Raw genomic sequence first — 22,410 nt, forward strand, 5'->3', positions numbered from 1 at the left:
CAGGGTGGATTTCTTTCAGGATTGACTGGTTTGACCTCCTTGCCTTCCAAGGGAGAGACTCTATATGATTCTGGAGAATATACATAAAAAGAACAAATATATAGGCCTTATCTGTCTAGGCAAAAGAAGAGTTTCTAGTAATTAATTACCTTTGATGGCCTGGACTTTTTAAAATACCAAGTATTGGCAAGAATATGAAATAAGTGGACTCAGACATTACTGATGAGAGTGAAAAATTGAAAGTGCCACTTTGGAGAACTATTTGGCATTATCTAATAAAGCTAAACATATGCCTTACCTGTAAACCAACTATTTTTTTTTTTTTTTTGAGAGAAAAGAGTGCATATGTCACCTGTAGCTGTATACAGAGATGTTCAGAGCAACACTATTTATAATATCTCAGGAGGGGCAAATGACCATCAAAAATAGAATGGTTCAATAAATTGTGGAATAGGCATACAAGGCAATACTATACAATAATTCAGATGTACATGTTACAGCCATACACAAAATGGAATAAATCTCACAAGCATAATGATAAGAAAAGCTAGACAAAAACAAAAAAAGTACATACTGCAGTTCTTATAAATACTTTAAATATACCATATATTTTATAAATATATCATTTGTATAAAGTTCAAAAATGGGAGGGATGGGGAAGTCTATGTTTTAGCAGTCAAGATAGCAGTAACACTTGAGATGGAGCACAGTACTTGTAAGGGGGCTTTGGGAAGCTTTGGGGTGCTGGTATGTCCTGTTTCTGGGGTGCCTGTTGCGTTCTGTTGGTTACATGGGTGTGTTCACTTTGTGAACATTCATCAAGCTGCACACTTACAATCTGTGAATTTTCTGCATGTTATACTGCAATAAAATTTATACTTTAAAAATCCTATAGTGTACATAGTAATGGGTCTGTGGTGTGTGTATATGTGTCTATTTGTATGTGCTTAGTCGTGTTCAACTCTTTGAGGCCTCATAAACTGTAGTCCACCAGGCTCCTATGTCCATGGAATTTTCCAGGCAAGAATACTGGAGGAAGGTAGCCCACTTTCTTTTCCAGGGGATATTCCTGACCCAAGGATCAAACCCATGTCTCCTGCATTGGCAGGCGGGTTCTTTACCACTGATCCACCTGGGCTGTGATGTAGTATTAAATAAAAAGAAGGGTTCAGAGTAGAACGATCACCATGATCCCTACTGGGGAAGAAAAGGAAAAGAAATACATATGTGGATAGAGCTGATTTGATGGATAAGCACCAAATACTAAGCAATTCTCTCTGAGGGTTGATCCTTGTTGGGTTTTTTTGGTAGTTTTTCTGAGTTTCCTTATGTGAACGTATCATCAATGCAATAAAAAAAAAAAAATATATATATATATATATAAATGTTATCTGTACACCCCTGCCTGGATTTATACAAAAAGAATAAATCAAATTTGTCAACACATAGACCTTGTCTATATAGGCAAAAGCAGGAGTCTTAGGCAATTGCTATTAAAAGCCTGGAAAATTGAGTCAAAACATCAATCTGATGGGAAATGTGTATTATATGAAATATATTATTGAGGAGTTTGGAAGTAAATGTGGATAAACGTAGTCAACAAATGACTGTCTTTTCAAAGTCAGGAACTTCTTGCGTTAGGGAGTATTTGAAAAATTGCCTCATTTTGCCCATAAACTCCTAGTATATCAATAGCTCCCCTACCATTTGGACATTTCAAATATCTCATCAGAGGTCCAGTGAAATGCATTTTTAATGCTGTAAGGCACAAGATAATTCAGCTTCATTCTAAAAGAAGAACTAAATGAAAGAGTAAATGTTTCCTCCTCCTCACCTTCTTCTTTCCCCTCCCCTACTGTCTCTTCTCCCATGGCCTGCTCCTTCTCTTCTTATTTTTCTGGGACTGCCTTGCAGTTTGGTCTCAGTCCTGGGGTGGGCGGGGGGCGGGGGGTGGGGAGTGTGCAAATGGGACTGACAGGTCCTAAGCTTTGTTATTCTAGTGTCCTTGAAATCCCAGCTGAATGGGAGATTTGTCTCTCCTCACTCTAAAATTGGAAGTGCAAAGAGAGAAGAGAAAGTGAACAATTATCAGTTTCTTCTCCCTCTCCCAGCTCCAGCCCTTCCCCCTCAGTTCCCCAACCCAGGCCCAGCTATAAGGGGAGATGAATGCTGAGATGCTAGCTGTTCACACTGCCCAACACTTTTCACGTGGTAGGTCACGGGACATTAGAGGAAAGGGAAGTGGTGATGCAATATCCAATGGCCATGCTAGGGATGGGGGACCAGAAAGTTAAGAAGGAAATAAGATGCAGACAGTGGGATGGAGCGTGTACTCCAGTGGCTAAGAGTGGCGCTTCTCTGTATAGCAACAGAAAGTACAAAGCAGGTGCCCCACACGCTACAAAAACAAAGAACAGAAGAACAAACAAAAGACGATAGACACTCGTACATGTGAGATTACATATATCTAAGGTATTCAAAAAACCCTCCAAATATCAGGGATTCATTACAGTTATGAAAATAAATGCTTTAGGGACTTTCAGAGCAACTCATATATTTAAAAAGAATATAAAAGCTTAGGAAAATAAATAGACATCCCAGAAATTCCCCCAGCAGAAACTACGAGAGCTGCCTCTAGACTTTCCATTTCACGGAGACAAGGAGTAGGGTGGTTTCCACTGGGCCTCAGAGAAAGGAACAGAAAGGTTGCCTCCTCCCAATCAGTAAATATCTGAAATCCCCCCGTGCAGGATTGTGATATGAGGCTGGAAGACACAGAGCCCACAGGGGAAGACTTCAGACCAGAGCCAAGAGATCAAGAATCCACTCACAGAAGACACAAGCAGAGCTACCTGATTGGCTCTGGTGTCACCCCAGCCAGGCAAGAAGAGAAAAACAGTAGAGAAAGATTGTGCTGTTGCCAGGCGGCCTGGCAAAACTAGGTGGTGGGGTGAGAAAATGACCTGAGGGCGCTGACTAGAGTGGAGGGAGTATTTGACGTCTGAGGCGGACTTGGGGTGAGGCAGAGAACCAAGTGATTTGATGGGAAAATCCTAAAGGCAGATGAAAAGGACAAGGTGGGAGTTAATGTTGTTTAGTCACTAAGTCCTGTCTGACTCTTTTGCGACCCCTTAGACTGTAGCCCACCAGGTTCCTCTGTCCACAGGATTTCCCAAGAAAGCATACTGGAGTGGGTTGTCATTTCCTTCTTCAGGGATCTTCCTGACCCAGGGATCAAACCCCCATCTTCTGCATTAGGAGGGGGATCCTCTACCACTGAGCCACTTTATTGTAGTTAAATATACTCTCATATTAGTTTAAAGCACATTCCATATACATTACATTGTTGTTCAGTTGCTAAGTCATCTCTGACTCTCTGCAACCCCGTGGACTGCAGCACACCAGCCTTCTCTGTCCTCCACCATTTCCCTGGCGCTTGCTCAAACTCATGTCCATTGAGTTGGTGATGCCATCCAACCATCTCATCCTCTGTTGTCCCCTTCTCCTTTTGCCTTCAATTTTTCCCAGCATCAGGGTCTTTTCCAATGAGTTGGCTCTTCCTATCAAGTGGCCAAATTACTGGGGCTTCAGATTCAGCATCACTCCTTTCAATGAATATTCAGGATTGATTTCCTTTAGGATTGACTGGTTTGATCTTCTTGCAGTCCAAGGGACTTTCAAGATTACATACGTATCTCTAAAAAACAAAGATTCTTTTTATTCTTTTTAAATAACCACAATATCAATATTATATCTTAAAAACAATTCCCTAATATCAAGAGATATTTCGAAGGCATTACTTGAGCATTTTAGAAGAGTTTAGAAGGACAAGAACAAGTTTTACCACAAGAAGGGACCAGGAAATGAAGTTGTAGCGGGAACTCTGGAAAAAGCTAAGATTCAGCAAGAGAAGACTGTGTTTGATGGGTTTTCATATAATACTGGCCTTTCTAGGCTATCAAGTAGGGGACAACCATCTTGCAGGACTTCATACATAGCTCTAGAAAACTCTGAAGCAATTGATAGACACATAAAAAACCAATATCTGAGCTGTTTCAGTGACCATAAAGAATCAAGAGACATAAGTAATAGGGAAATGAGTCTTTTCTGTTCTGCCTAATTCTAAGGTTGTGAAGATTTTGATGGTACATCCCCAGACTTAAAAAAAAAATTCTGTTGTATTAATATGTGCACCATAAAATATTTTTGAAACAGACTTTGTTAGAGGATGAGATTCAAAAATAAAGATAGAAGTTCTCATGTTTTCCCCATAGCCTAAGAAATCATCTTGGACTCCTCTCTTCTAGACCACTGCACTTGACTGTCAGTTTTCCCAGCAGCCATCTCTGAGCTGGTGATAAGGGAGTCAAGTTTAGCTGGTTAAAAATGAACCTGGAGATACCTGTACAAAGAAAAGTAGAAGTCAGTGGTCTCAACTCTGCTTATATTATTAGAGTGAGCCTGAGAGATTTTATGAAATGTGAACAGCCAGGCTCAACCCCATTCAGTAATTCTGGGGTGAAGTTTGTGTTTTTGTTTGTTCGTTTGTTTTAAGTACTCCAGGTGCTTTTCATGCACAGGCAGATCGGAAAACCACAGCTAAATATGTTTTTAAAAAGTTGCTTAATATGAGAATACTAACTGATTTTCAAGCATTCTATTCACTACTTCCCATTTCAAAGTGGGGGAAATATTTTACTCTACATTAAAGATTGGGTGCAGGATAGTGAGAAGAAAAGAAATGCAGAGAAATTTTAAAGTAAAAAACCATATCTAATAAAATAGCAGTAAGGTTCTCTCAGAAAAGGCTGGTTTCCGCTTCCATATCCCAGATTCTAATTTATTACATTTTAAACTGCTCCAAATTTGACAGACCTTATTTTCATTTAGCCCAAAAAACACTCATCCTATTAGATTAATAAAATTATCTAATGACTATTTCAAATTGCAATCACAGTTTTTCATATGTCAAAATTATTAATTCTGACTACTTAAATCTTTTCTGTTTAATCAAGTTTATCTCTCAATCGGGAAGGAAGAAAAAAACCTCTGACCTTAAAAAAAATAAAAAGACATTTTCTATCTCAGAGGAACTGACTTCATTGAATTATCCTGGAGGGAAAAGCAAGTACAAAAATGTGAACTACAGGCAGCTGGAAAGCAGAACTGTGTACAATGAATGACACACCAAATCCTGCAGGGAAATATGTACCACAATACATATTTCCTGTGGCTTCCTGCCTGAGGAGCACTGAAGAACAGTAAAAATTCTTCCAGAAATTTTTTCCTCAGCTGTCTCATTGATGGGTTTAGCATAGGTGTTTGTCAAAATGTTAAATCATGGTCAGATCCAAATATGTATATTTACCAATGTTCATACATCTAATTACAAGGGCCACTTGGTTCCTTAAAATGAAGGCTAAAAGAAACTTGAATTTCATTCTATCCCAAGTCTGGAATGCTGCAACAAGGCCATCAATTCATTCATCTGAGTGAAAAGCTTATAAAATCACAGGCCTTAACTTTTACCAATTACACAAAGTTCGCCATTTTACCAATTACACAAAGTTATACAGATATGATCATATGTGCTAGAAGTAAAATTAACTGTCTTCTGCAGGATCCTTAACAATCAAATAAGCGATCTAAGTTTATCTTAGGATGTTTAAAGAGACTAAAACGAGCTGGTTCCACACATAGCTTCCATGATAAACTCTGGGGAGTCAAGAGAGGACTGTTGGATGGTAGCACATACTTACTGTAGAAGGCATTGTGTATTAGATTGGTCACAGGAAATCTTCATTTAACTAGGGATAGCTTGTCACAACACATTCCTAGTTAGGACAGATAATAAATACCAATAATTAATATCTTTTTATAATATGACATAGTCTTTTACATTTTTAAAAATGTATTTATTTATTTGGCTGTATCAGGTCTTAGTTGCAGCATGTGGAATCTTTCTACAGTGCACAGATCCTTTAGTTGTGACATGCAGGCTCCAGAGCTTCCCGGCTTCAAGTAATTGCAGCTCAGGGGCTTAGTTGCTCCAACCAGGGATCAAACCCATGTCCCCTGCATTGCAAGGGGATTCTTTGTCACTGGTCCACAGGGAAGTCCTAGTGCTTCACATTTTTAAATAACTTCTGATTCCTTACCATCCCCTCCTTGATAAATTTATTATCACACGTTCAAGAACTCTGTGTGTATCTCCCACTTGGGCAACCAACTACTCTCTTGCCTCACGCTAGCCCACCCTCATTGTCGTCAGTGTTTTCTTGACAATCCGTCTTGGAGCCTGTTACTCCTATTACATACTGTGGGATGTCCTACTTCTTATCTCTCCACCTCCCGTATTTACCTCCACCACCCTACCATATTTACTCCTTACCCTAACCACAAGGAGCCTCATGCCATTCCCCAAACACACTGTTTGGTTCTCGACTCTATTCCTTTCCCATACACCATTCTTTTGTCATCCTTAACAAATGTCTTCAGTCCCCTTTGCCTGACTGGCAAACTCGCCCAAAGCTTTCAGGACCAAACCAGAACTTCACCTCATCTGTGGGAGACTGTCTGAAAAGTCCCAGAGTTAGTCTGACTATTAATAGCTTTTGCGCTGTCTTAACCTTTGTATACAATTTTACAGTCATCATGGTCTATTTCCAAATCTAGGTTTCTCTGCCTCCACCATCATTCCTAAGTAGAAAATGAGACCTCCAGGCCAGCTACCTGTCACGGTCACCTGATGTCCCCAAAGTGTAGCAGGTGCTCAATTCAAGTGTGTTAGTTGCTCAGTCACATCCAGCTCTTTGTGACCCCATGGACTGTAGCCCACCAGGCTCCTCTGTCTATGGGATTTTCCAGGCGAGAATAATGGAGTGGGTTGCCATTTCCTTCTCCAGGGGATATTCCTGACTCAGGGATCAAACCCAGCCCTCCTGCATTGCAGGCAGATTCTTTACAGTCTGAGCTACCAGGGAAGAATGGCTCCCAATTCAAGGGATTGATGAATCTAACTGATGAATGGTTAAAAGGAATTTTCTTTCTGTTTGAGGTAGGGAAAATGAAATAATACAATATAGAAACTCAATAATACAAAGTAGAAACTCTTTCACCTATATTAAAGGTGAGAAATCTATTTTACTGTGAGTCAATTCTGAAAAAATTAAAATAATTACTGGCTACATTTTAAAAATTTATTTCTTTATTGAATGGAAGCATTTCAATTGTGAAAATAGGCACTCCTATCATAGGCAGTGAGCTGTCAATATTTGTTAAGAGCACATTTGAGAGGCAGCAACAAAGAGATGGCTTTTGTTGTCATTTTTTAATCTTTTAACTGGAAATCTATTTCAAGTGGAATCACAAAGCTGAGTAAGTGGCAAGTTGCTCTTCAACCAAGATCAGTTATTCTTGGCATCTAGATTATGGAGGACGACAGGACCACGTGGTCCTTATTCCTTAGGAAGACTTTTCTTCAAAGGCTGTCTTTTCTTTGCCATCCTCTCTCTGCAGTGGGCTTCTTCAGATTCTCTTTCGAAAGGGTTTCTTCTCCACCCTCCCTCCCCTGCCCTTGTGAGCCAGGTGCTAGAGTTAATACTTAGCAAGGAAAAAATAGTTGCTTTTTAGCTGCCTCACATAAATAATAGCCTAAGGAAAACACCTGTGTCTATGAATAGTTGTTTATAAACTCTGATTCACAGGGTCTCAAGGGGCTATACTGCAATTTGGGAGACTGGTTGGATGGGACATGTTTTGACTATTCCATCACCTACAGGCTGTCCTCTCACAGAACTAGGCCACATGCAACACATAAACACTCAAGTTGTATCTACAAGACATCAAAATGGGAACGTCCTCGGCAGTCCAGTGGTTAAGACTGTGCATCCAACGTGGCGGGTGCGAGTTTCATCCGTGGTCGGGGAACTAAAATCCCACATGTCATGCAGAGTGACCAAAAAAATTGAAAAAAAAAAATTCAAGACATCAAAATAGCTATCTAATCTGAGCAAATCAGTTGTTTTCAAAGCATATTCATTCAGAGTGGGAGAACTAGTTTTTTTACATTATGTTAAAATTAAAACAAGCATATAGGCATAAAGGTAAAACAGAACACTGGCTTTGTAGACACACAGACCGGCTCAATCCTATGTTATTTATGTGACCACAGAAGAAAAGTTACCTAACCTCTCTGAACTGTAATTTCCTCATCTGTAAAATGGGGCTATGTGATACCCACCTCAGCAGTGCTGAGTGATTAAATGAAATTATGTTTGTGAGGCACTTGGAAGATATTCAAAACATTTAAGTTCCTTCCTTTCAGAGGTAGTAATCTCCTCACAGATGCAGAGCAATAATAATTTGAATATTCGAGTGTGTGTATATATGTGTGTGTGTGTGTGTATATATATACACACATACATATACATATACATATATATTTTTAAATTCTATTCTTGATTGTATGAGTTAAATAGATGCCATCATAATATGACTTAAATTACTATTGTTCTGTCCTTCACACCACACCTCTGCCAGAGGCCCACAGAGTTATAAGGAACCTAGAAGATGAGCCAAGGCAATGCAACCCGGACCTTACTCCATCACTGCATATAAGTCATGCCAGACCATTGAGTGTGGATTGTTAGTTCCATACAGCTCCAGGAAAGGAAACACCTCACTCATTTAGCAACTCCTTTAAATCAACCCTTACTAGAACAGAGCATTAGCCAAAATCTTAACTTCACAAATACAGCAACTAGTTACCACTCTAAGAAAACACGAATTTCCCCATATTTGGTAATATTATTAGGTAACTTCTTAACTATATTTTTATGTTAATGATTTTAATGTTAATTTGATTTCTTTTTTGGTTTGTTTTAATCCTCCAGGCAAGAATACTGGAGTGGGTAGCCATTTCCTTCTCCAGGGGATCTTCCCAACCCAGGGATCAAACTCTGGTCTCCTGTATTGCAGGCAGATTCTTTACCATCTGAGCCATCAGAGAAGCCAATCAAAATGATTGTTATTGTTCAGTTGTTAAGTTGTGTTCAACTCTTTGTGACCCCATGGACTGCAGCATGCCAGGCTTCCTGTCCTTCACTATCTTCCAAAGTTTGCTCAAACCCATGTCCATTGAGTTGGTGATGCCTTCCAACCATCTCATCCTCTGCCATCCTCTTCTCTTGGCTTCAATCTTGCCCAGCATCAGGGTCTTTTCCAATGAGTTGGCTCTTCTCATCAGGTGACGAAAATATTGGAGCTTCAGATTCAGCATCAGTTTTTCTAATGAATATTTAAGGTTGATTTCCTTTAGGATTGACTGGTTTGATCTCCTTGATGTCTAAGGGATTCTCAAGAGTCTTCTACAGCACCACAACTTGAAAACATCAGTTCTTTGGCACTCAGCCTTCTTTATGGTCCAATTCTCACATCTGTACATGACTACTGGAAAAACCATAGCTTTGACTATGTCGACCTTTGTTCGCAAAGTAATGTCTCTGCTTTTTAATATGCTATCTAGGTTTGTCATAGCTTTTTTTCCAAGGAGCAAGCATTTTTTTAATTTTGTGGCTGCAGTCACCATCTGCAGTGATTTTGGAGCCCAAGAAAATAAAATCTGCCACTGTTTCCACTTTTTATCCATCTAGTTGTCATGAAATGATGAGACTAGATGCCATGATCTTAGTTTTTTGAATGTTGAATTTTAAGCCAGCTTTTTCACTCTCCTCTTTTATCCTCACGTGCACATAATTTAAAGAATCCAATTTATATGTCTTGCTGTGAAAAACAGCAGTCCCTTGTGTCTCCCATCAATACCTTTCTCCTTACATTATATTCAATGTTTTTAGCTATTTTGTTTTATTTGTTTGAATTCATTGGTTGGTTGATGTTTTTGGTGTTTACTCCTACGATTTTGAGCTTCCCTGGTAGCTCAGTCGATAAAGAATCTGCCTGCAATGCAGGAGACTGGGGTGCAATCCCTGGGTTGGGAAGATCCCCTGGAGAAGGAAATGGCAACCCACTCCAGTATGCTTGCCTGGAAAATCCCATGGATAGAAGAGCCTGGAGGGCTACAGACCATGGGGTCGCAAGAGTTGGATATGACTTAGTGACTAAAACCACTGCCACCACCCACAATTTTAAGTATGCTATGACTGTCTATATGCAAATTTGATTTTTGAAGTGCAGGATTATGCTAAGACTTCTTACTGTGAAATCTAATGCAAAGCTTTCTCCACCACCCTCTTCCTGACCATCACACACATTCTGCTCCTCATCTCTTCATCCACTCAATATCACCAGATCATAATCTTGGTTAGATTAATACTTAGTATCTATGTTAGTGTCAGTATGTAAGTGTTATTTTTATGTCAGTTTTGTCATCTATATACTATAATTCTTTCTTTTTGGCTCCAACTTGTTTCCTTGGAGTTGGTTTTTGTGTGTTTTGCCAAATATTCTGTGTACTATCACAAATTGAACCCCAAACTCTCCATCAGCTTGTTGAACTTTTTTTTTTTTTGAAGATGTTCAAACAAGTTAGAAATTCTTTCATGTTTACCTTCTTAAAGAAGTCTTTCCTTGAACCTTGTAACCTGCATCAGTGAGAAGGATGGTCCTGGACCAAGTGAATACTGGCCACCCAGGCTGTCCCTTCCCTATCTTCTAGAAATTCCCTTTGCCTGTGTCCTGAATCCACTGTCTTCTCCTACCTTGATTCATCCCTTCATTTTGGTGAAGCACATCTGGAGAAGCTTCTGAGAGTGGGTTGTAAGGATGATACACATTTTTGAGAAATTACTTACATGACTAAAATTCAACTTGTTTTCTGTTTTTACATTTCTCAATTTCTAGTCTTTTGTTATTTTCTGTATCCTCTGAGTCTCATCCACCTTGTTAAAAAAAAATCTCTTCAACTGGTAGGCCCAAGACTGATGGGAGTATTCCAGTAATGGTCTGGAGAATGTAATGCAAGAATCACTTTGTGATTCCTGAATTTGTACTCTAAATTCCTTTCTGCCACAGTTGCACATTGCAGCTATTGTACATCTGTCTTTCCTACCTACATGTGTTCCTATTTAGGATTAACAACTCTCCATTTTGCCAAGGTCATTTGAATTCCATTCTTATAATCTGAAGTGTTAATAACCCTGTTTCTTAGCATCAACTATAAACTGAGCTTTGTAAATATCACCCATATTTATAACAAATAAAGTACACATAGTACTTCTAGACCTTCAAACTTGCAGCCATCTCTTCTAATGGCTAATTCCAAAAGATTTCTAAATAATTGGATTTGCCATCAACAATGGCAAAGTTTGATACATAATTGTTTCTTCATAAAGAATACTTTGAGGGTTGAGTTTTAAATCTGGGGGATTTGCAAGGGTATTCAGCTTCTGCTTTTCAAAGGAAATCTTCCCTTATTTAAAATATTAGGTGGTCCATGATTCTTTTTCCAGACCTGAAGCATTCATTCTGTTAATACTAAACAGATATAATTAAAGAGGTAGCAAGGCATAGTAAAAGAGTACTTACTTGAGGGAGAGGACTAATGTTACTAATGTTTCTCTACAATCCAATATTTGTTGGATATACTAATAATCCAGTATCTATTCATCCATCAAATGTGTACTGAGTACCTATTATGTTCAGGTACTATGGTAGGCACTGGAGCTGCAGAGAGAAAAGGACAGACATGGTCCCAGCCTCTGTTAAATAGAACCACAGATACTGAGCAAATAACATGTTGACCGTGACAATGACTTAATCTCCTTGAGACTCAGTCTCCTCATGAGTAAAATAAAGAAAATAATAGTACTACTTCACTAGTTCAAATGAGGTAATACTATAGAAAAACTTTATTAGCTCTCCTTTTCTCCAGACAAACTACAAATATCTACTAGTTATGATTTCCTAGGAGCAGGGAGTATATCTTACTCATCTACTCATCTTTGTAATGTTAGCAAGTAGGCAGAGCTCATTAAGTGGGCAGGAAATCAACAGTGTGTGGAGCAAGCGACAATTCCGAAAGATGAATTTATATTTTCACACAATTTTAAGTCTTCTCATTTTCTTACCAAGGTTATCCACCCATTCATAAAATAACAAACTTTATGTCATTCAAAAGCAGAAGGTAAGTTTATAGCAAAATGTTTCCATTTAGTATGTATTCATCATTAGCTACTGCTGCTAAGTTGCTTCAGTCGTGTCCAACTCTGTGCGACCCCATAGACGGCAGCCCACCAGGCTCCCGGTCCCTGGGATTCTCCAGGCAAGAACACTGGAGTGGGTTGCCACTTCCTTCTCCATCATTAAGGTATATATATTTGAATAACTAAAATAATATAACATTTAAATTTTCATTTTTTCCATTTGATAGAGCAAGAAATATTTCCTAAAATAATTTCTGAAGGTGCAGCACAGTTTTGGGAATGTTTGACAAAATTCTTTGAGATTTTAAAAGCACCTAAATAAGACACTCAAAACAAGTCAATTACATTTGAAATGAAATGTTAAAAAAAATTTTTTTTTTAATCTGACTCTATTCAGCCTACAGAAAAAAATGTTTAACTTCACTAAAACACATTCAAATAAGTGTATGGAAATGTCAACTGACCTGCTTCCCAGCAAGTCTTCAGGATTAATGGACTTTAAATCTTTGGACACTAAAATTTGTATAGCAGACAGAGATTTTTACCATGGAAGGTAATTCCTTCCATGTTGCTTTATTCCCCCAAAGGGACTAAGGGATAAACTGTGATTTCTGTTCTTTTCATGGAAACGCATGGAAGAAGCATAGGAAGGGGTTCTAGAAATTGTTCAGTTCAGTTCAGCCTACTTATTTTTCAGAGGAGGAAAAACAGAGGCCCAGAGAGGTAAGATGATTTGCCAGTTGCACAGCTGAGATTAGAACCAAAGTCTCCCCTTCTCCGGGACAGGAAGTAGCAGCAGCCTGCTGAAAACATTGCCTGGTATCCCGGGAATTTGCTTGTCTGCTGTGTGAGGATAGTCTGACCCTGGAGAGTCTAATTCCAAGACAGTTACACATACATTCCAGCTAAAGATGCATCTTCATTTTAATTGAAATAGAATGACAGACCAACACCTCCAGTTGTTTTGTTTAAGAATAGAAAAATAAAATTCTTTATCTGGTATCAGAAAAGCTCTACTCCTTAATATAACTGAACAGAAATAAGTCATCTAGAGAGCTTTATTCAACCTCAGTATAGGTTCTCAACGCATCAGCCTAATTGACTGGCATACCCGAAAGCCTGTGCTGCTTCTTTCATTTGATAAGGAACTGCCTTCTCCCCACTTCCCTCCCCACTCAAGAACCTCACAACAGCAACCCTTCTCCTTAAATTCATCCGTAACAGATTTAACCACTTTCTCTTGGCCTCTTCCTTCACCATTATGAGATCTCCAAACAAAACAAAAATCCAGAAAGTAGTTTCTCTTCTCAAGTTTGGGAACATCTAATCTGGTGGTTGATAAATTATCAAATGGAGCCATGGCAAGAACATGGACCCGGCGGGCACTCAGATCCAGTTCAAATGTGGCTCTGATTCTAAACCCCTGAGGAAATCCTCAATCTCTCTCAGGCTCAACAGCTTCATCTCCAAACTAGAGGTGATAATGCTTATCCCATAGCGTTGTCGTAGAAATTCCATGAAGACACATTTAAGCATTTACCACACTGCCTGGCACATGCTAAAGACTTATTCTTTTCCATCTCTCTCTGTTCTCACTTTTTCTCCATTTTCAAGGAACCCTGCTAAATATGCAATTGTTGTCACTTGTTATATAATTCTTTCTACTTTTATATATACTGGAATTCTCCATTATAAAAAAGTTTTAAATAAAATAATTTAAAATGATCATTTGAGAATGTTAGCAATGTTTAGTAAATGCTAACAAGCAAATAATTTTTTAGGCCTGTAGTTTTGGGTAATAATATATTTTAAAGAGAATGACAATTTAGAAACTAGAGAATATCATATCATTCAAACTGAGACATAAATATCCAATGTTCTTAAGGGAGTTTTATTCCAATATGTAAACTCTTTGGTAAGGCTATACTCACAGATGAAGTTAACTATTACATATGAAATATTATTCTGATCATGTATATACAGACTGGTTCCAAATAGGAAAAGGAGTACGTCAAGGCTGTATATTGCCACCCTGCTTATTTAACTTACATGCAGAGTACATCATGAGAAACGCTGGGCTGGAGGAAGCACAAGCTGGAATCAAGATTGACTGGAAAAATATCAATAACCTCACATATGCAGAGGACACCACCCTTATGGCAGAAAGTGAAGAGGAGCTCAAAAGCCTCTTGATGAAAGTGAAAGAAGAGACTGAAAAAGTTGGCTTAAAGCTCAACACTCAGAAAACGAAGATCATGGCATCCGGTCCCATCACTTCATGGGAAATAGATGGGGAAACAGTAGAAACAGTGTCAGACTTTATTTTGGGGGGCTCCAAAATCACTGCAGATGGTGACTGCAGCCATGAAATTAAAAGACGCTTACTCCTTGGAAGAAAAGTTATGACCAAACTAGACAGCATATTGAAAAGCAGAGACATTAGTTTGTCAACAAAGTTCCATCTAGTCAAGGCTATGGTTTTTCCAGTGGTCATGTATGTATGTGAGAGTTGGACTATAAAGAGAGCTGAGCGCTGAAGATTTGATGCTTTTGAACTGTGGTGTTGGAGAAGACTCTTGAGAGTCCCTTGGACTGCAGGGAGATCCATCCAGTCCATCCTAAAGGAAATCAGTCCAGGGTGTTCATCGGAAGGACTGATGTTGAAGCCGAAACTCCAATTCTTTGGCCACCTGATGCAAAGAGCTGACTCACTTGAAAAGACCCTGTTGCTGGGAAAGATTGAGGGCAGGAGGAGAAGGGGATGACAGAGGATGAGATGGTTGGATGGCATCACTGACTCAACGGACATGGGTTTGGGTGGACTCCAGCATTTGGTGATGGACAGGGAGGCCTGGAATGCTGCAGTTCATGGGGTTGCAAAGAGTCAGACACAACTGAGCGACTGAACTTAACTGATATATATACATATTTGGAAAATACTATTTTTATCAAAAATATTACCTATTTCTCCTTTCAGTGTACATAATTCAGAATAATTACAGGATAATTCTGTAATTATCTACAAATAATTTTGTCAGTGCTCAAATTGGGTATCTTTTCAAATAAATGGGTTTTTTTCCATACTTATTTTTAAAATTAATTTATTTATTTGGGTATGCAGGGTCTTAGGTGCAGAACACAGGATCTTTGCTCTTCATTGCAGCATGCAGGATCTAGGCCCCTGACCAGGGATCAAACCCAGGCCCCCTGCAGTGGGAGTGTGGAGTCTTAGTCACTGGACCACCAGGGAAGTCCCTCAAATAAACTGATTTTGTCATCAGCTGTCATATGTATGTAGCCTGAATGTTGATCAATAACTGATGAAATCATATTCAGTTTGATACATTTAAATAAAATTGGTTAGTTCATGGGTCAGAATAAGTATTTGTTTCTGTTTTTGGAAAGTACTATTTTCCACTTAAGAGCCAATATCTTGCCCTTTGTAATAAGAGCTCATGCTTTTTACCTAAGCTATAAAATATAAACATGTTAATCCTTGATTCTGTGTATTTCTTGGGACTAATGTGGTTAAATGCTTAAGGCCAACTCACTTGGTCTCTCTAAATTTTGGTTTCCCAAGTTAGATAAATAATATACTTTCCACTTATAATAGTACCTTTCTTTTAAAGGGTTCATAATGCATTGGACTATACTATTATTAATTCTGGAACATTCCTGTAGACTTAGTTAAGGATATCTATTAAATGCCGCCCATTTGGTAAAAATGGGAAGCATGGCCATAGGCTGAATGACTTGTCCCAAGTCATAGATATATGGTTATAAGAGTGAAATGATATGATACATGGCAAGAGTTTAACAACCATAAAGTGTAAAATGAGTGCAAGGTATGATCAGAGATGTGAACAGTTACACAATTAGTTCTTACAGTTATTGACTGCTATTCTCAATACTCTTTTCCCTTGATTTTCTAGCCAAAACTAAAATAATACTTGCCACCAAAAACCCTCTAAAACGGTAAGGAATACGGAGAAATGGGAAGTATACAAAACTCCTTGGGAATATGGTGCCATGTTATTTTTATGGATATTAATAGTGACCCTGCTATTGAAATAGCCTCCATGATTCATTATCCCCTGGTGGCTCAGACGGTAAAGCAACTGCCTACAATGCGGGAGACCAGGGTTTGATCCCTGGGCGGGGAAGATCCTCTGGAGAAGGGAATGGCAACCCACTCCAGTACTCTTGCCTGGAAAATCCCATGGGAGGAGCCTGGTCCATGGGGTCTCAAAGAGTCAGACACGACCAAACGACTTCACTTCAACTTCATTGAAATAGCCTCCATGATTTATCTACTTTTTTTTTTAAGACTAAAGGATTTCATATACTTCAACTTTTAAAAAAGAACAAAACAATTAAGTTTGGAATTCTGACCAAACTCTAACTTGGGACTTGACTTTCAGTACTTATTCTGAATGTCTCTTGCTGCATCTGCTCCATTTCCTACTTGACTAGAGAGTTACTGAGAAATCTCATAGTGCATTTTCAGTATTTGCTACGTGATGCCCTCTACACAGCTATAGAATATCAGCAAAACTTGTGGATTATTCTCTCTTATTCTCTGAACTGTTTCAGAGTATAATGAACTGCTTCAAAGAGATCTGAAGGCCTCTAATGAAAGGTGTTTAGGACATGCCAAATACCATGGTTGCTATGAAAATTATCAGCCAACTAGAAACATTAGCTATTTTATGCCCAAAACAGTGTTTTAACAATGATTCATTTTTGGTCATTACATGATTATTCTGAGTTCTCATTATGTTAAAACTATATTGGCACCGAGAAAAAGTGTTTTCAAATTTGCCTTCTTTTATGTGATGGTTCCATCTCTCGTGTACCAACCATAAATTCTTTGCCTCTGGGACTGCAAATGCTTCAAGATGTAATGGAAAGTTGGTATCACGTGGCAAGACATTTGTTCCCACTGCAGAGTGAGTCCAGCTCTGAAATTGAAACCCTAATGAGAACAAGTATGTAAATGAGAGCAGCCAAACCAAACATGAAGAAAACAAAGCCCAAGGAGTCTATAAAAAAGATATTTTTTTAGTCTAGGTATTCATTAATGCATAACACTTAGACTTTATGAATTCAAAATAGACTTGTTTTTCCAATGTTTGTTACTATAGTGACATATCTATAAGAAAACTAAATAAGGTCTTTAACCCCTAGAGTGATTCTATTTATTAAATGTTCCTATGTAAAAGAAATGCTATTTAAACTAAACTATTACACAAAATATTTAAAATATTTCAATGTGCCTTGAGTTAAATATGATTAAGAATGACTAACGTCAAAGGAATGTGTATTCTTGATCAAAATTTCAACCTTCTGTTTTCTACAGAATACTACAGAATTCTCAAGGACTTCTACATATGATCCAATATATATAGCTTGCATATCTTCTGAAATTTCTGTAAAAATTAAAATTGCTTCAATAAAAATCTTCATCTAATTTAAATATTTTTTCTTTTAAAGATACATGTTACTGCAGTGAATTTCCCACTGTTCATGATTTTAGGCATATTGTTTTATTTTCATAATACTGAATGAAAATGTAGGATGTTATAAAAATGGAAAATTCATTTTTTTATACACTATCTATTGAGAATCTAATATGTGCCAGGCTCTATTATAGATTTTGGAAATATAAGAATGAACAAAACAGGTTAAAAAGACTTTGCCCTCTCCCTTTTTAATTTTAGTGTGGGAAGATAGACAATAAATAAAAGAATAACATATTAGAAGGTAATAAGTACAATAGAGAAAAAGCAGGAAATAGGGATGGATGTGGGAGGAGCTTATCGTTTTAAATAGTCAGGGTAGTCACACTGAAAAGGTGATGTTTGAGCAAAGATTTGAAGAAGGTGAAGGAATTAGTCGTGCAAATATCTCAGAGAAGGAGCAGAAGGTACAATAAGTGCAAAAGTCCTGATTCAGAAGGGTACCTTGAGGGAATCAGCCAATAACTAGCATATTCAAGTGTTCCCAAAGCTAAAGCACCCTTTAATGGATCATAGCCTTGTCTGAGCAAAGTGGCTCATGGAATTTATAAAGTTATGAGCCATGCCATGCAGGGCCACCCAGGACAGACAGGTCATAGTGAAGAGTTCTGACAAAATGTAGTCCACTGGAAGAGGGAATGGCAATCCACTCCAGTATTCTTGCCTGGAGAACACCATGAACAGTATGAAGAGGCAAAACATATGACATTGGAAGAGAAGTCCCCCAGGTCAGAAGGTGTCCAATATGCTACTGGGGAACAGCAGAGGGCAGTTACTGATAGCTCCAGAAAGAATGAATCGTATGGGCCAAAGCAGAAATGACGCTCGGTTGTGGGTGTGTCTGGTGGTAAAAAAGCAGAGAGACAGTGGAGGACAAAGGAACCTGGTGTGCTGCAGTCCACGGGATTGCAATGAGTCAGATACAACTTAGCAACTGAACAACAACACAAAAGCTAAAGCAAAAATGTTTTGTGGATCCATGTATATGTTGGCCGTTGCACGCAAAACCAAGGCTCCAATCTTGTTTTTTGGAAGTCTAGATTTATAAAATCTTAAAACCAAAAAGTCATCAAAACCAAAAATAGTCCTCTCATTCAACCTGATTATTTTACAGATAAAGAATATGAGACCCAAAGAGGTGATGACCTGTGCAAGGACACATAGCTAGACAGAAAGATAGCTGCAGTGCATACGATAACAAAGGTGTCCTGACACACCCGTTGTATTCAGCTTTACTTCTCGAATTTTAAATATTTTTCCATTCATGTCCTTTTAATTCCTTTTTGAATTCCTTTTTTATCTCGTAAGTTTGTTCTTTAAAATGTTTCTGCATTAATTTAATTCATCTGAAAAAGCACTAATCATTCCAACTATTATCTTCTGATGGCATTCAAATATATAGTGCTTATGACGGGCACTTTGTCTTTGGACAGCAATTATGAAGTGCCATCTAACACAAAAGTAAAATTGTAGTCTCATATCTTCTTATGACCTTTATGAAGTCTCTTTTGGTTTAGGTAGTGTGTGTGAATACATTTTAAAAATATGATACTAATACATTAGGTGAAAATTTTATGTGATCATTGCAGAAAATTTGGAAACTGTTTTTAAAAATTAAACAAAAAAGCCTATAATCTTATCACCCAGAGACAGTCACCAAGTGCAGATATATTTTCCCCCAAATTGTTATCCTATGTGTACATGTAATTTTATCCCAAAGATGAGATACAATTTTGTTTAATGTTTTTTAACTTGATTATTTTACCATCATTTTTTAAATATCAAATAATGCCAAATGTTCATCTTTAAATGTTTTTACGTCTCCTGCATTGGTAGACAGGTTATTAATCACCAGCTCCAGAAAACAACAAAATTCTGTAAAGCAATTATCCGTCAATTAAAAAATAAATAAATTTTTTAAATAGTTTTGATTTTTGGAAATAAAAGTAAACCAAACGTAAAATTCATTACTAGGGTAGGCTAAAGAGTCTGGGTGACTTTTTTCCACTAATAACACAGTGTTATTGTAGAGTAATTTGATCAATATGCAAGCTGGTTTTCGAAAAGGCAGAGGAACCAGAGATCAAATTGCCAACATCCGCTGGATCATGGAAAAAGCAAGAGAGTTCCAGAAAAAAACGTCTACTTCTGTTTTATTGACTATGCCAAAGCCTTTGACTGTGTGGATCACAATAAACTATGGAAAATTCTGAAAGAGATGGGAATACCAGACCACCTGACCTGACTCTTGAGAAACCTGTATGCAGGTCAGGAAGCAACAATTAGAACTGGACAGGGAACAACAGACTGGTTCCAAATAGGAAAAGGAGTATGTCAAGGCTGTATATTGTCACCCTGCTTATTTAACCTCTACGCAGAGTACATCATGAGAAACGCTGGGCTAGAGGAAGCCCAAGCTGGAATCAAGATTGCCGGGAGAAATATCAATAACCTCAGATATGCAGATGACACCACCCTTATGGCAGAAAGAACTAAAGAGCCTCCTGACAAAAGTGAAAGAAGAGAGTGAAAAAGTTGGCTTAAAGCTCAACATTCAGAAAACTAAGATCGTGGCATCTGGTCCCATCACTTCATGGCAAATAGATGAGGAAACAGTGGAAACAGTGGCTGACTTTATTTTTTTCGGCTCCAAAATCACTGCAGATGGTGATTGCAGCCATGAAATTAAAAGACGCTTACTCCTTGGAAGGAAAGTTATGACCAACCTAGACCGCTTATTAAAAAGCAGAGACATTACTTCGCCAACAACAGTCCATCTAGTCAAGGCTATGGTTTTTCCAGTGGTCATGTATGGATGTGAGAGCTGCACTGTGAAGAAAGCTGAGCACCAAAGAATTGATGCTTTTGAACTGTGGTGCTGGAGAAGACTCTTGAGAGTCCCTTGGACTGCAAGGAGATCCAACGAGTCCATTCTAAAGGAGATCAGCCCTGGGTGTTCATTAGAAGCACTGATGCTAAAGCTGAAACTCCAATACTTTGGCCACCTCATGTGAAGAGTTGCCTCATTGGAAAAGACTCTGATGCTGGGAGAGATTGGGGGCAGGAGGAGAAGGGGACGACAGAGGATGAGATGGCTGGATGGCATCACCAACTCTATGGACATGAGTTTGAGTGAACTCTGGGAGTTGGTGATGGACAGGGAGGCCTGGCATGCTATGATTCATGGGGTCGCAAAGAGTTGGACACGGCTGAGCGACTGGACTGAACTGATGGTAAGAACTGGAGCGTCCCAGGTGACGTTAGTGGTAGAGAACCCCCCTGCCAACAACACAGGAGATATAAGAGATGGGGGTGGGGTTAGCGGTGGGTTGGATCCCTGGACAGGAAGATCCCGTAGAAGAGGGCATGGCAACCCACTCCATTATTCTTGCCTGGAGAATCCCATGGGCAGAGAAGAGCCTGGAGGGCTACAGTTCATAGCGTCGCAAAGAGTCAGACAAAACTGAAGCGATTTAGCACGCATGCATGCATAGTAAGGGGCTTCCCTTGTGGGTCAGCTGGTAAAGAATCAGCCTACGATGAGGAAGACCTGGGTTGGGAAGATCCCCTGGAGAAGGGAAAGGTTTACCTACTCCAGTATTCTGGCCTGGAGAATTCCATGGACTGTATAGTCCATGAGGTCGCAAAGAGTCGACACGACTGTGTAACTTTTCACATGCATGTAAGAATTAATTTAACCTTCTTACACAAAGGACTGGAATCAGGAGAAGACAAAGGAAGGGGTGAAGAAAGTGGCTAGGCCAGTTGTGGCCACTAATACACCAGAGTGAAACCTCTTTAAAGAATGCTATCTTAGTGTTCTCTTGCTAACAAAGAAATAGCCCATGAAACCAAGTAAAACTCCCGAAAGGGAAATTAGATAGTAATCTCGTAAAGAAAGTAAACCCAGCAATACCAAAATGTATGGCCTTGCCTCCTACCTCTTCCAGAACGGTTCCTCCTCTGTGGCTCTTTTACGACTCACTGAATGCTTCAAAGTGTCCCTAGATTTATCTATGGATATTTTTATCTCATTGGAAAAATGAGGCTCAGTTCTGAGCCTCCCTAAAATTAGCTCTACTTGTTAGAAGTTCTTCTTGTCAGGGGGTTCTATCACACTCATCTAATGTTGCATTTAAGCAAAATGCAACTTTTTTCACCATTGTTTACAGGTTTCTTTTTCTTTATATGTGGCATTTTACATTCTTCTTGAGTAATCAAAATTACTGCAATTAAGTTAGTTAGGGTCTCATTGAGAAAAAGATTTATGAGTATTGATTTTGATTTAATCATTCATTTTGATTTTAACCTTTCATTTTGATATAAAGTTATTAAATCTCTATATAAGAACTGTCACATAGATTGTTAGATATTTCTACCACTTTGGTATGACACAATATGATAGCCCTATAAACTTGTCTTTGACTACATAATGAGAAGCTTAGCTTTGTCTAAACATAATACACAACATATTCTAAACTATGAGAGATTAAGAAAACAAAAAGGTTTCTTTTTAAATGTAAATCAGGTTACGTTAATCCTCTGCTTATAACCCTCCCGTGGCTTTCCATTATATTTAAAATAAAATACAAGTTTTTTTGCTTGGCCCCTGCTCCCTGCAGATGCTTCCAGCTCCCTCTCCACCACACACTGGTTTCCACCTCAGGGTCATTGTCTGCACCTGTCTCTCCTCCTTAAATGCTGGCTATTGACAATGAGCTTGCCCTTGA

At 38.6% G+C, this 22,410-nt stretch overlaps 1 long non-coding RNA gene across 1 annotated transcript; it reads right to left on the reverse strand.

Annotated features, from left to right (window-relative positions):
* Nucleotides 1-1,892: 1,892 nt before the first annotated feature.
* On the reverse strand, nt 1,893-17,160 carry LOC147379302 (uncharacterized). Its single transcript, XR_015160130.1, has 4 exons — nt 17,022-17,160; nt 11,545-11,682; nt 5,760-5,834; nt 1,893-3,697 (listed from the first exon to the last, which is right to left on the reverse strand). It is a non-coding gene; the product is annotated as an uncharacterized LOC147379302 (long non-coding RNA).
* Between the last annotated feature and the right edge of the window lie 5,250 nt (nt 17,161-22,410).

This window comes from Bos grunniens, chromosome 1 (genome assembly GCF_055505025.1).
Source record: "Bos grunniens cultivar Pamir isolate PY7600 chromosome 1, Bosgru_T2T1.0, whole genome shotgun sequence".
NCBI classification, from domain to species: domain Eukaryota; kingdom Metazoa; phylum Chordata; class Mammalia; order Artiodactyla; family Bovidae; genus Bos; species Bos grunniens.